Raw genomic sequence first — 15,491 nt, forward strand, 5'->3', positions numbered from 1 at the left:
TGATTACAACCCAAGAGGTTGTAAACAGCCTCTGCAAACAGCAGTTACCTGTGCATGACATGACAAGACTGGAAGAATTATTTTACAAGAACTGCGAGATGGTAGCGATATCCAGAAATGCATTGTTGAGTTGTCTATCATTTGTAATTATTTCAGTCATCTGAAAAAAACATACTGCCATCAGTTGCACATTGTAAGTGAGGTAATCATTTGTACTCACTTGCTGATGTTTAGTTGGTCTTTTCGACTACAGAGGGTAGATTGCTGAAGTAAAGGACCATGTCCGGCTCAAATAATTTCTTTTAAATGCGTATTTACAGGGTTAAATGGCGAGGAGTAATACGAATCGTCAATGCCTCACTTCCAAATGTCGAAACGCTGTGGGTTTCCTTGCTACCAGCCTTAGCTTTTGTAAAAATACTACCTTCCCGAGGCCCTGGAATATGAGATCGAACACCCAAAAGGTAACGGCACGCTCTCATGAAACAGAATTTACAGAAATGTTCACTGCCATGGGGATGGGCAGTGTCACTTTGTCATCTTTGTGGTGCAATGTCTGGTACATCTATGTTGTTTTCACATTTATCATGAAGAAATTACTGCACACCGTACTCAGTGACTGCGAATAACTGCTAACAGAGCCAGAAATGTTTGTGTTGAAATACGTGGCTGCGTGCCTTTCAGTGCTCAAGTGGGCTTGAAAGATGGGGCCATGGTTTTAAAGGTTTACTCCTGTGACTGGCGTTCGTGTGCATGTTTGTGGTTGTGTGATTACTTGGAGTGGCTTCCAGATTTTGTCCAGCTGATTATGCAGGAAATAAATAAATAAAACAAAACACATTCTTTCTTCTGCTTCAATTTTTCACGTACCACATATTATTCCTGCTGACTTAATGCTCACGGTGTACCGATGTCAAACGGTTTGCAATTGGCGGTGGCAGCCCTGAGTGTCGGAGTGTTTCTGCTGGTTCTGGAATTGTGTGGGCAAATCCTGGCCACAGCCACAAAATCGTACATTTTTGCGAAATTTTGGAGCACTTTAGCGATGGTGGGGTGTTACGTCGCCGCCAAATGAAAATTGGTGGATTGGACGGGCAGGACCATCACTGGTGAACCCACGTGTTGGGCTTAGGAACAAGTAAGAGCACGGTGAGGCCAACATCAAATTTACAGCCATAAATACCAGTCAGCTATTTTTTTAATGTAGAGCCAGCCATGCTCCCACCACATTGAAGTAAGTGACAAAGAAAGGAGGCTGTTGCAGCCAATTGGAATGTTGATGAAGAGTTAGCAGCTACACTCAGCCAACGCTAATTCTGTTGCCTGGTTTGGAAGCCAATTGAAATACTGCTGACAGGCTCAGTTGCGGTGTTCTGGATACGGTGATTTTTTCGGCAAGTGACCCAAGAAGTATGCGAGTGACCACACATTAAAAAATGGAACCACCAATCTGAGAACGGCTCGATATATTGGCGTTTGGCAAAGTTAGCTGATGCAATGTACTTTACGATGTCAGTGACCACATTACTTGGAAAATGTTCAGTGACCAATTGTTTTTAAACTTTACGACCAGCGCTAACTGTGCAGGTGTTTAGACAGCGTTACGTTTTTCATGCGTCCAAGTGCTGACACGCCTTTACGCTGTAAATACGCAACTCAGCCAGTGAAGTACGACTGCTATCCTAAGGTATGAAACCTGCGCCACGTAGTATAGCGAGACATGCCCGAAATGCCGCTGTTCATCAAAGATATTGGAGTAGGAAGGCGTGGAGATTGAGCGCAAGATTCATGGATCTCCAGCGCGAGCTTTCCCTATACGCTTTCCGAGTTGCGGATCACCGAAACTTCTTGGGGCCTGCCTAACTCAGCGCGATCCAAATGGGATTTCACTTCGCGCCGTAGTGCCGTGTGCGGCCCTAACGGTATATCGAGCCTGCGCTATGTAAGCACGCTACACGTGCGCGTTGTGCTGCCCAGTTTTCAGCTAAAGAAGAGTTTAAATATCAGTGCCTGCCCTCAAAACTGCAGCGCTGACAAAATTAACGGCGTTTCTGGGCGGCTCAGAGTTCGACGGTACCGTCCACGCTATAATATATTAAGTCGGTCCGAGTTCTCCAGTGAATGCGTTGGCTTCTGCTTAGAATCAAATGAAACGTAGACAAGGATACGCCAATATGCCTGCATGATTGGTGATTGCGGTTCAGCGCACTCAAACAAAAAGCTCATGCGAAGAAACGAACTCTAGCAAATGCGTATGCGTCACGCCGAAACCGAAACCGAAACTAGTTTATTGAGAACTACTTTGGCGCAGTAACACAAAGCAGTCCCCCCCCCCCCCCTCCCGCGTAGCTTTGTCTCCATTGCCACAGAAAGTTGTCCCCTAGTATAGAGTGCCGTCCGACGGTATTATATGCATTCCACTATATCGACGTCCACCGGCGTTTTGTGACAAAATTGCCGCGCCTGGCAGTCCATCGCTATAGATAACGTAAAGCTAGGCAACCTAACCTAAACATAACATAAGACAACCTAACGCACACAAAGAAATCATTTAAAACACCAAAACTAACCTAAGGCATAAAAATTACACCTCAATTAAATAATGAAAAAAAAAGCAACAGACGCAAGAGCCTGTCTCGAACCACCGACTTTGGGAACAAGAAGCTAAGACGCATCCTCTACTCTACAATGACTTTTTTTTTTTGGCTGGTGCTAGCCTAGTGTTAAATATTCGAATGTCGTCGGACGGCACTGTAGCCATGCCTACAACGATCAACTAGAGTGCCGTCGGACGGCACTCTAGACACAGCGATTAAAAAAGTAGAAATTATGTACCCGATTTACATCATGTACACAGAAAATCAGTCATATTTCAGTGATTCTAGAAATGATGGAGCCGAAGTAGCCAAATCAATTCTTACCTTGAAGAATGAGATTGAAGTGAATAAGAGAGAAAAACAGTCACAGTTGCTGTAGGGGTGTTACCAGCATGCAGCATCCTTCGTTTGCCCATTTTGTCGTTTGGCCTGAGTAAAGATCGTTTCCCCGAAGTCCGGTGTCGATCAGGAACCCAATCGCCCGGGCTCCGGTTGATTTGGCAGGAGGCTGGCAGGGCGATGGTGTTGAAGTTCTTGGAGGTGGCGGTCGAATTGACGAACTCGAGGCGTTGAAGTTGATTAAGTGAAACGGAAGGTTATGTACAGCTATTTACAGTAGGATAACTGGGTACATCAGTAATAAAAAGAAAAAAAACTTCGAACTGCAGCTAGACGCTAGCTCCGAGTGCGCACAAATCACTCGAGCTTCTCAGCTTCGTCTAGCTCTCCTATTCTCGGAGCGTACACAAACCGCTCGAGAAACGACGGCCGAGGCCCTGTCTCGCCGCAAGATCCGTCTAGTTGCCCGGTACGGCGCTGCACCCTAAACCTCCGACGCGACCTTAACCTCGACTAGGGGGCTCACAAATCCCAACCAAGCTTTAACGGTCGAGACTCCTTGTCCCGCCGGGAACTGCCAGCTCAGCGCTCAGACAAGAACGATTTCCAACGGCCAAGTTCGGCCTTATAAAACCTCGAGATCACCCTCTCTCGGGAACGCCCCTGTTGCGTTCGTACACGTGCAAGGGAGTGCCCAAATTCACGTAGACCGCTGTCACTCAGCATGCCACGGAATATTCAATGAGGCGCCGCTATCTCCGGGTCAACGGACCGCTCACGGGCAGCAGGCGCGTACGACCCCGAGGGATGAGAGCGAAAGACGTGACTGTGGGTCATGCTGACCGGGACGTGGTAACAATGGAGACTCGTGCGGCGCTCGTCCCGACGCCGGTAATCCCTCCACCTCCGCGCCTCAAGCAGACGTTCCCGGAATCCGGTGGCGCTGTCTGCTTTCTCAATGGGGGGATCACCCTTGTGGTATGCGGTGGGCGAGACAATCCGTCTCCCTTGCGCGCAGTGACGAATTGGCGTTGACTGCTCTGCAGTGTTGGCAGTGCTACGTCGTCAGACAGAGTGGCGGGTTCTCACGCGCAGCCCGGGCGCCTGGCCGCTAATCTCATAAGTGGACCTTACCGCCTGCTTGTTTTATACCTTTTCTTTTTTGTCCATGGTTCTGTCTTTGTACTGACCATTTCTACGCCTTTTTTTATTTTGTCCCGAATTGTTTATCCTTTATTTTATACCAGTCCTTTCCTTCTCTTTCAAGTTTCCTATTCTCATTTCCAAATGTAGCACAGCCAGCTGGTCAGTTCTTCTTCTTTCCTTGGTTAACCTCCCTAGCTTTCTTCTACAGTTTCTTCCTTTCTTTGAAGTCGCACATTAGGTCATCTTAGCCTTGATCTTACCATCACAAACTTCCCTAGAGGTCTGGTGGGATTACTGGTAGGGAAATAAAATTTGTTGGATGAGAATTGCTCGTACATATGACCCCCTCGCCTTTTCTGTGTTTATTTTTGCTTGTTCTGGCAGCCAAAGAGTAATGTACGTATGAAAAGTAACTTGTGCGCAAGATGTTATTGGGCTCAGCTTGCACAAATAACTTCTCACGCCTCAAACAAAACCGGTGGAAGGATGAGAAGGCAAGGCTGACAATGTCAAATTTCTTTTTTTTTGTTGCCGGAATAGCGACACGGAATACGTTCTATGGTATTAAGTGCATGATACACGGGCTGATGGCATTGTGATGCCCCATTATTTTTGATGAAAATAAGAATGCTGGCGACCACAATCTGCATGAGAATTAGCCTCAACTTTCATAATCAGCTACAGCATTACTGGAACCAAGCTTCGGTATTGCAACTTTGTCATCATCCTTGTTGCTGTGAGCACGCTGGAATGGAAGCGTGGAAATATGAAAAGGTCTGGTGCGACACCTTCGCAGCTACCGGTTTGATGTTGGTGTAAATGAGAAGGCGGTGCTGCACATATCGAATTCCTTCCTCCTATCGCGTATCACATTCCTTCCTTTTATCTGGTGTATACAGCTGAAGAATGCCGGAAAACTGTCGGAAATAATAAAATTGAGAGTTTAATTTATTGTAGGCTTTCTTAATGACTGCTATATGCAATACACATTAAATGTCTGAATACTCTATATTATGGATTGATGATAGTCTCATGCTAGGCAGTCTGATTCACCTGCTGTAGTTATGTTTGGCAGCTGTTTCAAAATTAACCACTATGATTCAACTAGTGAGGGACAATAACAATTTATAGGTACACTGCAATTCATTTACTTTTCAAGGGAGACAAAAACCTTCGTCGACTTCGCCTTGCACAAATACATGACGGTCCCATCGCGATCCAAGAAAGCGCATACGTGTGTTACCTGAACATACTTCCTAGGCGCTTTCTGTCGACAGACAGATTTCCGGCCAAACACACAGGCATTTCAGGCAAAACCGCCTTCAAATGGGGTGGTCCTGATAATGGGGCGTGAATAGAAGTGGCCATTTCCGTTCATTAGCGAAGGCACCCAGGGAAGGACAAATAATTTTTCTTAACGCCCCACCAGACCGGTGCCCATCTCACATGAAGTTTACTCCTCCCTCTCCTCCTCTGTGCAGGTATATAAATGGGCCATATGAGAGTAGAAGTGCAAGTTAATAAAATATCGTCGCTGATCCACCGAGTTTCAGAAATGTGTCGTGCAAAGCATCAACTATATTCTCGAAAATTTCAGATGGCGTGTTTCAGCGATGAGCATACACCAACCGCACACACCCATACAGGAGATTTCTGCACCTACATTCGGGATTACCATTCGGCTTCGCCTTGTCCTCTTCTAAAAAGCCACGTTATTGTGCAAATAAAGTTACCATTATTATTATTAGTTGGCGGTTGTTTTATCTCACTCAAGTAAAACACCGTTCAGTGAAAGTATAACAGCACTCGTTAACAAGAGCCTAATGATACGCTAGGCATGGTAACATGTATCGCACATTTGTTTGTTTTTAATTTACGAATCATATAAGCTCGAAAGGAGCCGATTGACCCAGCAATGTCTCGCGTAACATGATATGACCGGCTGACGGCGAGTTTAAATCGGCAGCAGCCACTACGGACATGTAGTAAAGGTGTCCTTGAAGATAGGCGGCGGCGACTTTATTCCGTATCGTCGGCAGTCTTCGCAAGCTTGTCTTCGCAAGCAACGAAGTGGCACAGCAGACACTAAGGTGTGTTAGAGTGAAACTTTGCAAATTACCCCCACATGACTGACGCCCCTCACGATATAGCGAAACTGAATTTGGCGCCTCATCCCGACGTCCTCTTTTTCATATTTCATTTATTTTTGTTCGTCAAACACGAATGCGTCGAGAAAACTTATAAAAATCATACAAACTCCTAAACATACGGAGTTATGGCCATAAAAGTTGCATAATTTTAGCTTACGGTCCTAAATTTGCACCTCATTTTCAAAAAAAATTGTTAGCCATATCTTCGACTACTGATCTGGCAACTACAGCGTGTCATCATGGCGGCATCCGTGTTTAGACACATTTGAGAGCCATCTTTACGCGCCTGCCCCCAGTAACGGCTACTGCAGCAATGGAGCGAGAGAACGCACTGAGAGATGCGCCACGCCCTAGTCGTGCATCCTTTGAGCGCGCTGCCGTGGACCGATTACGTCACCTCAATAATCAGCAAATAGCAAGAATCACATTTTTAAAGCGTTTTAACCCTGCCCCGAAATATTATCATGAGCTTATTATTACCACCACCTTGCCCGAGTTTCGCTCGAACTCGGGCCTTCTTGAATGACAGCCCTGGTCGCGCCCTAGCGCGAGGTGTCAACACCTGAATATATTCTTACACTGTGGTCTGACGACACCGGCCAGGAAGGAGAGAGAGACGTGTCCCCCTCTCGACACCCCCAAATCTCCATCGATTTCGTAACGGCACCGCTTGTACAAACCATTTCACCATTGTACAAACACTCACCATCCCTTCTACGCAACCGCCACCCTCGCCTCGGCCATTTGCCCCGACAGCCTACGCGCGAAGGCTGACGTGCAGCCACGTGGTACGCGAGGCGGCGAGAGAGAGAGAGAGAGAGAGAGAGAGAGAGAGAGAGAGAGAGAGAGAGAGAGAGAGAGAGAGAGAGAGAGAGGGACATTTATTCAGCCTCCTCCGTGCGAGTACCGGGTTCAGCAGCCGTCGTTTCTCGCATAGGCGTGTATAATCGACTTTTTTATAGCATAAGACTTGTTTACATGCACTGTGCTCACCCATACTAAGAGAGCTAAGGTAATTCGTTCATAGAACGTTCATACAACGGTGCCTCGGTGAAGTATTTACTGAACCGACAAATGCTTTTCAGTGGGATTTGTACATCACGGTTTCAGCTATTGAATTCTTTGCGCACAAACAGATACTGCCTCTAAGGTTTGATCAGTGCCGCACGCACTACGTCTGCAATGTTCCTGCGCTCCTTTCAGTCTCTTCGACCACAGGGGTCCACTATAGTTCTGCACCAACTGCAGCTCTACCGCCGCTGCACTTCACTGAAGCCACTGCATTGGACGACGTAACAGGAAAAGCCATCACTTTCGCTCACGGTATCGCTGTGACGTCACTCCCTGTTGACGTCGTGCCTACGCGCTATTAAATATTTGCATCACCCTCCTATATACTTATGAGATTAGCGGCCAGGCGCCCGGGCTGCGCGTGAGAACCCGCCACTCTGTCTGACGACGTAGCACTGCCAACACTGCAGAGCAGTCGACGCCAATTCGTCACGGCGCGCAAGGGAGACGGATTGTCTCGCCCACCGCATACCACAAGGGTAATCCCTCATTGAGAAAGCAGACAGCGCCACCAGATTCCGGAAACGTCTGCTAGACGCGCGGAGGTGGAGGGATTACCGGCGTCGGGATGAGCGCCGCACGAGTCTCCATTGTTACCACGTCCCGGTCAGCATGACGCACAGTCGCGTCTTTCGCTCTCATCCCTCGGGGTCGTACGCGCCTGCTGGCCCGTGAGCGGTCCGTTGACCTGGAGATAGCCGCGCCTCATTGAATATTCCATGGCGTGCTGAGTGACAGCGGTCTACGTGAATTTGGGCACTCCCTTGCGCGTGTACGAACGCTACAGGGGCGTTCCCGAGAGAGGGTGATCTCGAGGTTTTATAAGGCCGAACTTGGCCGTTGGAAATCATTCTCGTCTGAGCGCCGAGCTGGGCAGTTCCCGGCGGGGCAAGGAGTCTCGACCGTTAAAGCTAGGTTGGGATTTGTGAGCCCCCTAGTCGAGGTTAAGATCGCGTCGGAGATTAAGGGTACAGCGCCGTACCGGGCAACTACACGGATCTTGTGGCGAGACAGGGTCTCGGCCGTTGTTTCTCGAGCGGTTTGTGTACGCTCCGAGAATAGGAGAGTTAGACGAAGCTCGAGTGATTTGTGCGCACTCGGAGCTAGCGTCTAGCTGAAGTTTGAAGTTTTTCTTTTTATTTCTCATGTACCCAGTTTTCGTATTGTAAATAGCTGTATGTAAACTCTTCGTTTCATTTAATCAACCCCAACGCATTGAGTTCGTCAGTTCGACCGCCGTCTCGAAAAACTTCAACACCATCGCCCTGCCAGCCTCCCGCCAAATCAACCGGAGCCCGGGCGATTGGGTTCCTGATCGACACCGGACTTCGGGGAAACGATAGTTACTGGCGCAGTCGGCAGGATTTGGCAGAAGAAACCACCAGGCCACAACCAGGGGCAGCAAGTAGACGCAAGCCCGCCTTCATCGGCGGTAGCCGAGCTCCGCGCGGAGTGGAGCGGCAGAGCCAACCAGCGCACGGGGCCAACGACGCGGCAGCCGACCACCGGAGGTGCGGGTGAGTGGGATTTCTTGCGCTTCGTTGTGGCGGTGTAGGCTGAGTCTGGGGTTGCATAGTAGTCACGCGGAGCATGCAGACGAACATGGTGGAAGGAGACGGAAATGGTCAGACAGACGAGGTGCCACCTCAAGGAGGCTCGGCAACAGGAGGATCTCCCCAAGTGGAATCCGAGGCGATAATTCTCAGACGAATGGAGTTGGGGTTTCAAGAGCGGGAGAGAAAAGCAGAGCGCAAGGCGGCGGAGCGAAAAGAGGAAAGAGCGCTTGAAGTGGAGGAGCGAAAAGAGGAAAGGGCGCGAGAATCGAAGGAGCGCATGCAAAAACTGAAGCTCGAATCTGAAGAGCGGTTGCGAAGGTATGAGTTGGAGCTGGAGCGGAGAAGGCAGACGCCCTTGCGCTCGGACACCCGCGAGCAGAAAAAATGGGGCACAGACCAAGCGAGTTTTATAGCGACAGTGAAGCCGAATGGTTCCGGCGAGTGTTCGGAAGTTGAACTTTGCGATGACAAAGCAAGCAGCCGTGACTCCCTGCATGAGGCTAGCATTTCCGCCGATGCCGAACGCGTGGAGATGGACATTGGGAAGAGGAGTAACGAGGAAAGCGCGTCCGGTGATACTGTAGAGCGGTGTAATCAAGTGATGCTCGAACATGACGAGCAGCCTCGCAGGCAAAGTTTGGGGATGGAGCTGCAGCGCATAGGGCAGAACCTGTCGAGCGGGCCCAGTTATGCACTGACAGCAAAGTTGAACGGGGGCATCCAGTTTTTCAACTCGAAGCCGGGCGAGGACGAGATAAGCGGCCGTGGCTGCGCACGGGAGGCGAGCGGCTCAGCCGGGAACAGCTGCATGGAAACGGAAGCGAGCGCGAGGAGTGTTCCAGCGAGCGCGTCCGGTATAAGAGCAGAGTCAAAGGGTAGCCCCGTTGTCGCGAGCGTATGGCCGCCAGTTACTGTTGCACCAGACACTGCGATAATGCATGCTGAACTTGCTGGCACGGGCAGGACCCAAATTCTAGTCGGTGGACTGGAGGAGACTGGAATCGCGCAGGAAAGTCTCGGGGCCCGCCGCGCTCCCAATTACGCTCGAAAGTTGCACGAGAAAGCGAACTCCGTGTCGGGCGTTCAGGAGCTCGCCCAGAAGAGAAAGGAGATAGAAGACGAGAAAGCATGTGACGAGACGGAGCGAAAAAGAGACGGAGTTGACGATCGGGCTGAGGAAAAGCAGGAGTTAATGGCGGATAAGCGAGCTGAGAAGGTAGACTGGATTGAACGAGTAGAAAATGGAAGAGGAAGTGAGAGAGAACGCGAAAAGACGGAGGATGAGGAGCTCAGAACGTTTGAAGAGGGTAGGAACGATACGGAGATGTCGCGTGGCCAGGGTTTGGTAGTCTTGATGGTGAGAGTGTAACCGAGGAGGCCGATGGAGAACACGAAAACGCATGCGTGGAGGCTGCGAAGCCAAGAATGAGAACTCCCGAGGAGGCTGCGAAGGAGAGGGAAAAACCATGTGAGGAGGCAGCCACAGTTGAAACAGAGGAACGAGACGCAATCGGCGATCTCGCGAAACTGGTGGCTCAGATAGAGCTTCGTAGCTTTAGTGTTGGTTGCGGCCATTACCGAGATTCAGTCGGGAGCCGCGCTGAATGGGCTGACGCACTAAGTTCTGCGACCTGGCAGTGTGTCACAGGCCCTAGTTCTGAGTTGTGCCAGGATGAGTGCGTGCTGGGACAGCCGAAAAACCGTCTTTGTCAGGCCGCTGCTCAGAACGCGCCTAGCGTGCACGAGCGGTTTTTGGTAATGACAGGTGCTTGTGAGGTTGTGGGGCAGTCTGTGCGTAGGGGAAAGAATGATCCCGAGAAGGTCGTCGCGTTCGCGGGCCGACATTCCGCTCCAGCATTAACCCTGCGCTCACGCTGCCAGCGCGCCGCATTGCCTTACGTGGGGGCATTAGAGAGGCATGGCCACTTTGCCTATGGGACAGGAAGCGAAGTCGCATTTTGCGATACCACTCCGTTTTTCCCGAAGTTATGTTCGCCTCGTGGGGCTAAATTGTAAAGACGTGCGTTGACATTGCAGCGCTACGCGGTCTGGATCATCTGCAGAGGGGGCTGGAAGTAAGCGAATGCACTCCCCTGCTTTCAGATTGTTGCTTGGGGAGGCTAGTATTGTATTGCGTCCGGGCCTTAACACCGCCACGACGGACGTGGACGTTCCCGTTCACCCGTCCTTTTTCGCCGGTGGTGTGTGTGTGTGTGTGTGCCGTGGTTGTGCGCGACGAGATGCCTTGGGTGCTCGATCCGTGCACCGAATTGATCGATCCGCGCACCGAACTGAACTTTCTGTGCACCCCAAGTGAGTGAAAGCACAGCCGAACATTCTTGAAGGAACGTTACCAGGCTACGCCGTCGAGGAGAACATTTGCGCGCGTGCGCATAGTGACAATGCAAACTGTCTTAACGTTTTATTTTTGTTGACTGCCAAATTGCCTGTGTTCTTGGCCAGTCCTTATTCCTTTTGTTCTTGTTGTCGAGTGCCGGAATGATTGTGCTTGTTTGCAGTTCTAGCGCGCATCAGTGTTATAGGTTGAGTTGTCCCGTTGTTCGTGCCGTTTACGCGCTCCGGAGACACGACCCAATTTCTTTTCACTCGCACTTAGTGTTGTTAGCATTTTTTTTTTTGGGGGGGGGGGGGGTGTTTCCCGTTTTGCTAGAGTATTCCGTCCCTTTTGAACGGCTAGTGAATATGTTGTGTTTGTAGTTTAGGCGAGGGAGAGTTCGGATCAGCTGCAGTAGTAGAAGGGGGCTCATTTGTGGCTATACCTAGCTCCTTCCACGTGTTTTTTTTTGTTTGTTTGTTCCGCTGTTATTGCTGAAGGAGAGACGAAAGGGGTGGTCCTTTTAAATTCTTTTCGGATTGACTCACCCAAGAGGTCCAGTAACCCTCTTAAAGGGGGGAGTTGTAAGGTCCACTTATGAGATTAGCGGCCAGGCGCCCGGGCTGCGCGTGAGAACCCGCCACTCTGTCTGATGACGTAGCACTGCCAACACTGCAGAGCAGTCGACGCCAATTCGTCACGGCGCGCAAGGGAGACGGATTGTCTGGCCCACCGCATACCACAAGAGTAATCCCCCATTGAGAAAGCACACAGCGCCACCGGATTCCGGGAACGTCTGCTAGACGCGCGGAGGTGGAGGGATTACCGGCGTCGGGACGAGCGCCGCACGAGTCTCCATTGTTAGCACGTCCCGGTCAGCATGACGCACAGTCGCGTCTTTCGCTCTCATCCCTCGGGGTCGTACGCGCCTGCTGGCCCGTGAGCGGACCGTTGACCCGGAGATAGCGGCGCCTCATTGAATATTCCGTGGCATGCTGAGTGACAGCGGTCTACGTGAATTTGGGCACTCCCTTGCACGTGTACGAACGCTACAGGGGCATTCCCGAGAGAGGGTGATCTCGAGGTTTTATAAGGCCGAACTTGGCCGTTGGAAATCGTTCTCGTCTGAGCGCCGAGCTGGGCAGTTCCCGGCGGGACAAGGAGTCTCGACCGTTAAAGCTAGGTTGGGATTTGTGAGCCCCCTAGTCGAGGTTAAAGGAGTACTGACACGAAATTTTTATGTTACGTTTTTTTCGCTGCTTTGCGTGCCTACCAGCCCACTAATCATAGAATGACAGATTAGATGGTCGAGCGCAGCGTAAACATTCATTTACGGCGTCGTTTATTCGTGCCAGTTTCGGTTTCGACTGAAAAACGCCGAGCGGCCGCCATGACAGCTTGTATAACATGACGTCACCATTCTTGCCGTATCGCTGCCTCTCTGGAAGCGCGCGCGAGCGAGCGCACGCGCGCTCCCAGACCGGCCGAGGTTTTCGCCGTCCCCACAGGCCCGGGCAGCATGACGTCAGTACCAAAACCATGACGTGCACACACGCCCGAGCAGCGCGCGCCAGCCACAGCCAGCGCGTCGGCTTCGTCACGGGAGCCCCGACGTCGGCAGTTTGGGGCACGTAGCAGATGATGTCACGTCGGCCCGCTCTGGGCTTTCTCGTGCGGGCGAAGATTAAAATGGATTTTAAATATGTTTCGCTGAACGGTTGCTGTTGAAACTTGCTGGGAGATATCTCCTGATAAAAAGGAAGCGTTTTACATAGTTATCTCAGCTTTGAAATTTCGTGTCAGTACTCCTTTAAGATCGCGTTGGAGGTTAAGGGTACAGCGCCGTACCGGGCAACTAGACGGATCTTGCGGCGAGACAGGGTCTCGGCCGTTGTTTCTCCAGCGGTTTGTGTACGCTCCGAGAATAGGAGAGTTAGACGAAGTTGAGGAGCTCGAGTGATTTGTGCGCACTCGGAGCTAGCGTCTAGCTGAAGTTCGAAGTTTTTCTTTTCAATACTCATGTACCCAGTTTTCCTACTGTAAATAGCTGTATATAAACTCTTCGTTTCATTTAATCAACCCCAACGCCTTGAGTTCGTCAGTTCGACCGCCGTCTCCAAGAACTTCAACACCATCGCCCTGCCAGCCTCCTGCCAAATCAACCGGAGCCCGGGCAATTGGGTTCCTGATCGACACCGGACTTCGGGGAAACGATCTTTACTAGCATACTTTGAGCGCCCGATCTTGCAGGGTTCTTCGCGATGGCCTGGCCTTAATCAGTGCACCTGCGGGAGTTCACGTCGTACACCGGATCATTGTCGGTTAGTGATGAACGGTCTCGTAATTCTGAATGTCCGGCGACTGTTTATAGCAACCACTGTTTGAGACATACGGACAAATTTACCACGTAGTAAGGCTTAGCATGAGAACTATAAAATCTCGAACACGGAGAGAATGTTTTGGAGCAGAATTATTCCTCGCTCTGAATGTGGTTAAGTGCTGCTGATCGAGGCCCCACAAATACGCGGCACATATGATGCCAAAGGGAAGGTCCAGGTTTCCAGCTGCCACAAACCTGCGCCGAGTGGCGTTGGGAGCAGGTTGATTGCGAAGGCAAATCGCTTACGTCGCCACAGGAGCTTTCGAGTGAGAACTTCGCAACGCTGCGCCAGCGCATGTCAGTGCCGGCTCTAAATCGCACTGGTGATTACGGCAAAATTGCTCTCTCTCTCTCTCTCTCTCTCTCTCCATCAGTCTTCTGTCGTAGTCAGCAGCCGCGCTATAATATCGGAAAGAGTGGAAAATGGGCGCCATGCAGCCACTGCCCTGTAGCGAAATAGATATAAACATAGGTGCATATATAAACATCAAACTGGGTTCCGCCAACGCAGTGGGAATACCGGTAGCATTCGAACAGCGCTTTCTACGGCAGTGACACGTGGTCTACAGCATTGAGATAATCCAAAACAAACCTCCGGGACTCCTAGGAGGAGTAGGGGCGGGCCAGAGCTCCCTACACATCCCAGAATTCCATCGTCAAGCTTTAAAACAGCTCCAGTGTATACGCACTTCTAGGCGACCGGCGAGTTGCATACTGAGTGCATGCTAAAGAGACTTTGCAAAAGAAAATGAAGCTGATCGTCATAGTCGCGCGTATCTTTCCAGTTAAGGACTTTCGTCTGGACCAGCGGCTTTTAAAAGGGGGACCCGGAAAACCCCCACCGCCTTTTTTTCCTCGCAAATCTCGGCCCTCAACCAAGTGCCACGATTCGAGAGCGATAGAACAGTTGGCTTTGCCATCCGATACTCCTTTTTCAGGCTTTCCCCGTAACTCACAGTATTAGGCTGTCTCTGTTGCACAACTGCTACGTCTTGCAAGAAAGCCACACAGAAAACGGTAGCAGTAAACGCGTACGTGCGACTTTAAAGAAAAGCGCTAACGGCTTTAATAATTTCCCGCGGCTCCTTCCTCGTCCCCGTAACAATTAAATTCCACAACCGCTCCCCCACATGTTTATAGTGAAACACTGGCCTAAACAATCGACATACATTCAAGCCCAGCGAAACACATTCTGGCTCATGTGCGTTCCCGTACTGCAATACCGGGAAGAGGAAGAGTTGCTCTAGTCGAGGTATACAACGCTCCTCACGGAGGCGTGCCCATTCGGCGCTAAAAAAACAATTCAATTTCACACTGTCGTCCTTTTGGTTTGAAAGACACGCGTGAAATTACCGCAACTCTTATTTTCGCAAAAAGCACTTACGAATGAGCGTAGCTGAACTTCAGGCTATATTTTTCTGACATTACGCTTCGCGAAGTACTTACCGCTCTCGCTAATACAAGGCAGCATAACCTTCTCTAAGGGTCCATGAACACAAAATACCTGTTTGGTCCATCAAAGAGGCTTGTTCTGTCTCTAACAGGCAGATCAATTTTGACGCCGACTTTGAACGAATCATCTCGTTACATATTAAGGAAACCAGCCGATACAGTTGGCTCACCAGCCACTTTCGCACAGGGTTCTACGTCGGAGTATTCTCGTTCGTGCTATTGGCTGCCGCCGGTCAAACCAACCGCAAAGAAACATGACCGACTGTAGCGGTGTCTCTGGTTGAGTTTCATCACACTACTTGAATGCTAGCGCGGTTATAACGCCGACAACCATGTTTTCTTTAGGATTCCCTATATTTGCGTCACTGCCGACATCTTGTAGCCGGCAATTTGAAAGTTTCAATATTTCTCACCTTTTTTCAGTTCAAAAGCATCTTGCGGGGCTGGAATGGAGTTTAGCCAGCT

This window comes from Haemaphysalis longicornis, unplaced genomic scaffold, assembly GCF_048455015.1.
Source record: "Haemaphysalis longicornis isolate Haplotype H1 unplaced genomic scaffold, Haemaphysalis longicornis Haplotype H1 scaffold_1, whole genome shotgun sequence".
Taxonomy (NCBI): domain Eukaryota; kingdom Metazoa; phylum Arthropoda; class Arachnida; order Ixodida; family Ixodidae; genus Haemaphysalis; species Haemaphysalis longicornis.